The sequence below is a fragment of the Lonchura striata genome, chromosome 1, assembly GCF_050655825.1.
Source record: "Lonchura striata isolate lonStrDom1 chromosome 1, ASM5065582v1, whole genome shotgun sequence".
Lineage (NCBI taxonomy): Eukaryota > Metazoa > Chordata > Aves > Passeriformes > Estrildidae > Lonchura > Lonchura striata.
In genome coordinates this window covers 29,848,315-29,855,624 of record NC_140703.1, presented here as the reverse complement: position 1 = coordinate 29,855,624, position 7,310 = coordinate 29,848,315, and positions in this window count along the sequence as shown.

The window sequence follows — 7,310 nt, the reverse complement described above, 5'->3', positions numbered from 1 at the left end:
ATTTTCCAACAATCAGGTTTGATGTCTGGTTGTCCCAAGGTAAGGGCCACCCTCAGTAATACATGGAGCGAGAGCATCCATATGGAGAACAAGTGCTACAGGTGTCGGTTTGTTCCTGGTGTGTTTACCTGAAACTGCAGAGACGCTTGGAACGGTTTGGGTTTCTCTTTTTCCTTTGTAAAATATCTTCAGGAGCTTCAGCACAAGTCAAGTCTGTGTTAACCCAACGCTGATTGGAAAAGGCATTTGCTGTGCAGCTTTTGTCTGTCTCAAGCTTGTCACGTACACTTAAGGCTGACTTTACCTGGTGAAAATTACTGTGTGCTCCCATGGTCAGCAATTAAAAGTATTGTTTTAGAAAATTTAGATTTCTTTAACCCATGACTTTGTTTCTAAGAATCTTGTTTGGATCTGTTTCAACAGTGGCTTCAGTTACTGCTGAACTCAGTCAGTGTTTCTGTGTAGCTCACAACTCCTGGGGCAGTCAGCAGAGACAGCAGCCATGTTTATTGCCATTTCATTGCTGATTGCTGCAAGTTACCTCAGGGTGGGTTTTGTACCTTGTTTAGCACCTTCTTAATGTCTTTTTTTTTTCCCCTCTCTACTTTTCTTTGGCCCATGCTCGAACACCAGGTTTTTGCTTTCTGGGGGTGACAGCCCTTTGTTGTACCAGGCAGCACATTGGAGGAGGACTGAGCCTGTTGCATCCCACAAAATGAGTGGAGATTCCTGGGGCCACAGTTTTTACCTGCTATTGCTGAAAGGATTGAGCCTGAGTTAGTATCAGTACTTTGCACTTGAATGCACCTTTTATCTAAACTTGTGTGATTGTGGCTGAAGGAGGAACATGGATGTGTTGAAACACACAGGAAGACATTGGGATTTGAGGAAGGGTGATGTGTTTGTAGATGCATGAGAGATGGAGTGAATGTGTCTGCTGGCTGAGTCTCCAGTACTTTCACAATTTTTGGTCCTAATTCTTTTAAAGGAAAGGGAAGAATTAGGTAAATTTTATTTATTGAATGTCTCTGCGGTGTGCTTTTTCTTCTAACAGGGCAGAAATACTTGTCTTTTATGTGTTTGGAAGGACCATTCTGGGTTTGATTCTTCAAACAGCATAGTAACTTGAGGTTCCCTGGCATGCACTCATCCTCTGCTTGTATCTTGCTCACCAGTGCATCATCTTGTTGCCCTTGGGACTTGTCAGAAGCTCCTGGTGAGGGCATGGGCAGGAGCAGGCTCCCTGGGATTTTCGTTTTGTTTCTTTTTCTTTGAAAAGTGGAAAGGAAGGTATTCAACCATGTCAAAGAACGGGACCCACAAAGAGGGACCTAGAAGAATTTTCCACAGCTTGACTGCCCAGACTTTGGTTTTGTTAAGCCCTTTTACACTGATCCAGGAAAGTAAGGAGTTTTAACATGAAAAGTAATTGGGTTGTGTCTGTCCTGACAGTGTCTCTGCTCTTGTAACCTGTGGTCTGGTGTTATCATGCAAAGTGAAGTAAAACATTTCTGATCCTGGTTGAATCACAGATTCACAGAATGAATTACATTGGAAAAAACCTTTGAGATCATCAAGCCCAACCTATGACCTAAACTAACACCTCCTCATCAACTAAACCATGGCACTGAGTGCCACGTCCAGTCTTTCTTAAACATGTCGAGGGATGGTGACTCCACCACCTCCCTGGGCAGACAATTCCACTGCCCTATCAATCTTTCAGTGAATAATTTTTTTCTGACATCTAACCTGAACTTCCCCTGGCGCAGCTTGAGACTGTGTCCTCTCATTCTGTCAGCTGCTGCCTGGAGAAAGAGACCAGCTCCCACCTGACTACAACCACCTTTCAGGGAGTTGTAGAGAATGGTAAGATTTCTCCTGAGTCTCCTTTTTTCCAGGCTAAGCAACCTCAGCTCCCTCAGTCATTCCTCACAAGGTTTGTGTTCCAAGCCCCTCATCAGCCTCGTTGCCTCCTCTGGACACCCTCAACGTCCTTCCCAAACTGAGGTCACAGAACTGGACACAGCACTCAAGGTGTGGCCTCACCAGTGCTGAGTACAGGGGGAGAATGGCCTCCCTGCTCCTGCTGGCCACACCATTCCTGATACAGGCCAGGAGCCCTTGGCCTTCTGGCCACCAGGGCACACTGCTGGCTCATGTTTAGTCAACTGTCAACCAGTACCCCCAGGTCCTTTTCTGCCTTGAATCATGATTTAATTCAGATGGAGCTTATCTTAAGACACTAAATCTAAGTGGTGCATCAGTTCTCTGTTTCTTGTAAGTAATTGAGTATTTCAGTTCACAGCAAGGCAGTTTCTCTCTGCCACAGTGCAGTCACCAAGTGGCAGCCACTGGCCTGTGCAGGAGGCAGGGGTTAGAAATGAGTTCTCAGCCTCAAACCAGCTAAGCCAGCTGCAGGTCTGAGTGTGCCCTGGTGAGGCTCTTGACCAAAGGGGTTTCTGTAGTGCAGTAAGTCTCAAAGGGTCTGGCTCAGGTGGTGAGGTGATCTCTGTTAACAGTGGCTGTTCCAGGAGTTCTCAATGGTAAAGATGGGGATTCGAGCAGCAGCCACTCTGTGGTCACACACACTTGTCTGGTCTTTGAGGAGAGAAGCAAACGCCCCCATTCTTGCCCTCTTTAAATGGAATTGTGTGTGCAGCAATGGGTTTGGCTTTCAAGACAAACTAGTGAAAAATTAAGCCCTGTCTTCTAGGACTTTTATAGAAAGATGCTAATCCAGCTCATTGTTCCAGTCAGAAAACCATACTGGTTTCCTCTGCTGGGAAAACTACACTACTTTATGATGTCTGTGAAAACTGGAGAGAGCTTATAAACTTAAACGTGTTGCAATGCTTGCATGTCCGCAGATCCTCTTGGCCAGATAGGTTTCATTCCAGAATACTGAAGGAGCAAGCAGGACAGACAGCAGGACACCACTTGATCATCTACAAAAGATCTGTGAGTCTGGACAGGTCCCTGCTGACAGGAAGGTAGCCGGTGTTATTCTGATCCTCCAAAAGGGCATGAGGGAAGAACACAGGGAACTACAGACTGAGAGTCTGGGTTCCTGGAAAAATTGTGAATATTACACTGGGTACTGTTGAAAGAAGTTTTAAGGAATAATGCAGCCATCAGGCACAGGCAGCATGGGTTCACAAAGCTGAAGTTCCTGTCTAGCTAATTTGATACTTTTCTGTGGTAAGGTCACCCACCTAGTGGGTGAAAAGAAGGCAGTGGATGTAATTTTTCTGCATTTTAGTAATGCTATGGATACTGCCCCTCACAGCATTCATCTGGACAAGCTGTGGGATTGATTTACAGGTTCATGGTGTGCTGGGTGAAGAACTGGCTGAAGGGTAGAGCTCAAAGGTCTTACACTGAATGGGGCTACATCTGGCTGGCACCTGGTCACAGCAATGTTGCCTGAGGCTCAGTTCCAGGGCCGGTTCTATCCAATGTATTTATCACTGATAAATGTGGATGCAGGAGTTGAACACACCATTGGCAAGTTTGCTGATGATACTAAACTTGAAGATGCTGTTGGCAGGTGCTTTGGATAGAGATCTGGATAGACAGTGACCCTCCTTGCTCTCTGCAGCTCCCTGACTGCAGAAGTGCAGAGGGAGGTGCTGATCTCTTCTCCCTGGGATCTACTGACAGGACACACGGGAATGGCTCAAAGGGGCACTAAATGAAGTTTAGACTGGACATTGGGAAGCATTTCTTTACTGGGAGGGTGGTAAAGACACTGGAACAGGCTTGCTGGAAAGATGGTTGAGGCCTCAAGCATGTTTAAGAGGCATTTGGACAACATGCTCAGTCCTGAAGTGGATAAAGGCACTCCAGGGAGTTGGGGTGGATGATCCCTATAGGTCCCTTTCAACTGAAGTATCTATTTTCTTATTCCTCCATATTTACTGCTGTTGTCTCAAGGTTAAACGCAGTCCTGAGTATTTGTGCTAGAATATGTCAGCTGTGATTTTATTTGGCTTTTTCCCATGCTGCACATCATTTTCTTGAAAGGCAGTAACTGTCAGTAACTTTCACATGCCCCCTTTCTGTTTACAAAGACAACCAAAACCAGCTCCTACTTGCTCACAGGATGCCTGCAGTGCAGGGAATCACAGCACAGGCATTTCAGCCATACAAAGACTGTTGGGATTTTGCAGGAACTGCACAATTTTGCAGTGAGTGGCTGAGAAGTACTTACTGTGTGACCTGTGGTCTTCTCTGGAATATTTTGTAGTGACATCCTTCTCAGGCCTTTTTCTGAAACCTGACAAGACCAGGATGGAGAAATATAATTCCATTCCTCTCCCTGAACATGGGAATTTCTGTTGAAGTTCTGTGTGAGTCTCTTTTCATGCTGTAAATGATGATAAGTCCTGTGGTGTTGGTGTGGGATCAGGAGACTGCTGTGACAAGAAAGGTAGGCAGATGTCTCTGTGAGGGACTTGTATCAACACATTCATCCAAATTCTCATATTTACACTGCTGACTGGCCTCTAGATAACTTTAAATTAAAGAAAAATTGGATCTGTTGTGTAGCCTTTTGGTGCAATTGACTGCCTAAGATGGGCTTTGAATGTTGAACCTGGCCTGGTCCTCTGTTTTGAGAGCAGCTTGTGGGTTTCAGCTTCTCTCATGTTCATGCTCTCTTGTCTTTAGGAGGGATAGTGGGGGACTGAATATTTCACATCAAAAGAAAGGCAATTAGATTTTAAATTTCTGTTAGTTTTTAATTATTGACTTGTTTGGTGTTTTCCTTGTCACTGTAAACAAATTCCACCTGCCATTCCAAATCCACCAGGCTTCTTGCACTTAGTTTTGTAGGTCAGTTTGTGGCACTGACACGTCGGTGTCTCAGTCCTTCTCCAGGGCCTCAGGCTCTGCTTTCAGGAAGAGGAGCAAATGCAATGAGTCCTTCTTTCCTTCAGTTTTCCTCTCCTCTCCCATTGAACCTGTTGTGCTTAGCTGTCAGGTTGATAAGGCTCACCTTACCTTGATGTATGCTTGGAGAGAGCAGTTTGAAAAAGGAGCTTCTGCAGATGGAATTATTCTGGTTTACTTGTTATGAAAACCATTTGACAAGCAAACTCATTTTCTTCAGCAAGCATCAGTGACATAAGTTTTCTTTTTCTCCTGAGGACTACCGAACAATTTACAGTTCCTTTGTTTTCCAAGATATACCTGGAAAAGATTTTGTGACTTTAGCTGCGATTTGTTAGCCTGAGAATGGCATTTTCTCTTCCATAATACTTTCTTTGAAAGTTACTTACACAGGGCTTGTTTTGGCTTTGAAGGAAGGAAAAATACGCAGTACCACTTAATTTAGAAAAATCAGCAGTGGAAGGGAAAGGTTTGGGCACTAACTCTGGGGTGGGACTGCTACAGCTGATAGGCATTGTGTGGCTGTAGGCTTCACATTGGCCTAAATGACTTCAACAAACAACAGTAAATAATATTGGGCTGGATTGCGTGTATGTCCATATTAATCCCTTAAACAGCCTAGGAGAGTAAGAGCAGAGATAGACTAATTTGAAAGCAGGCAATAAAATAGTAATGTGCTAATATTTATACACCTTTTTCTTGAAAGAAAGGACTTCATTTAGGAACAGTTAAAGAAAACGAGAACTGAAGTGATTTGAGCTGGGGGCTGGAATGGGTTTTCCAGCCAAGACTTCCAGCTTATCACTGTGCTGCTGCCCAGGTGGAAGAGCATCTCTCTGAAAAAAAAGTAAAAGCAGGTGCTAGTCCTGAGCCTCTGAAACTTTGCACAGATTTCATACTGCACTTTAAAGCTGTGCTCCTGCTGCTACTGTGGATGGTGTCTGTAGTGCTGCTGCAGGAAACAAGTCATGTGGCAGGGCAACTTGCAGAGGCCATGGCTGGAGAAGAAGGGCCATTTAATTATTTCTGGTCTTTTCACTTTTTCTGAGGCACTTGTGCAGTCCTGGCTCAAGGACTCAGTCAGACTCCCACTGTTCTGGATGACTGAGTGTGCTAAGAGCTGTCATCTTTTGCTGTTCCCCTAGCCAGTTTTATGCTCCTCACTTTAATAATGATCCCACTTCCCCTAGCAAGACAGAGTAGCATTGAATCTGTGCCAGATCAGTCCTATTTGTTTTGTTTTCTGGTACAGTGCTAGAAGGAGATCCATCCTTTGCTGTCACCTGACCTGTTACCACCTCCTGCTGTTCCCTGCTCCCACTGCCATGATCCAGCATGGGTAGCTGACACAGGTTTGTGTGAGGGTGTTTTCCATTTCCTGCTGCCTCTGCAATCTGTAAATTGGAAACCTCAGAGCACAAGGCTTTATTCCCACTGAGAGAAGGTTCCTCTGTGAACTGGTGGAAGATTTAGCAGAGGTTTTTGGACCTGACAATATAAATTCGTGCTCTGTGTGAGCAAGCCCTGCTTAATTACACAGACACCATTTATTATTTGCTGATATCAGTTTTTCTGAGATTTTTTTTTTAAAGGCTTTATTTTTCTTCTGCCTCACCAGAAGTCTCTTTATGAGGAGGTTTCCAAGGTTGCAATATGTGCTGCTGTTCTGGCAATCACAAGTGTGAACAATAGAGCTCATGGGGGGTTGGACCCTGTTCCTGCCTGCTCACTGTGAGAAGGGAAGCAAGTATGGATTTTGCCACAGGAGATTAATCAAAGATGCTGTTGCCCTCCACAATGTAAATTATTTATATTCAGTCCAGAGTATTCTGCTGTGCTTCTGTTTTATACAGCTGTACATGACTTGGATACGGTCCCAGTGGAAAGTTCTTACTATTTTGTAATGGAAAATAGGAACTCTGCAGTAGAAATCTATAATGAATGAACAGGAACATCATCTTCCAATTGTAAATAAGATCTTGCTCTGTTTATTTTGACATCTTTTTACAAATGTGTTGCATTCAGGTGTAAATATCCCAAACCATGATCTTGTTCAGAGTTCTGAGATTTCTATTGTTAAATGTAATACTTTGTTTAATAGTTGTAATAATTATTTGTATAGATATGAACATGATAGTATTTTATTAAAAAAAGAGAAAAACATTCTTTGAATATTGTGTTCATTTTTTCCCCATATAAAGCTATGCCAATCACTCTAAAGTAGAGGTAAAAATAAAAGCTTTGCTTTGAGACTGGGAATTTACAGTGAGAGTTTTCCACTGATGCACATTCTCTGCATATACCAGAGTAATGCACCATATTAGTTGAGATACAAAACTACTTAATTCAGAAGAAATAAATACTGATTGTGTATTATCTAAAAAATACATGCAGGTGCTGTCCCTGCCTCAGTGACAGCG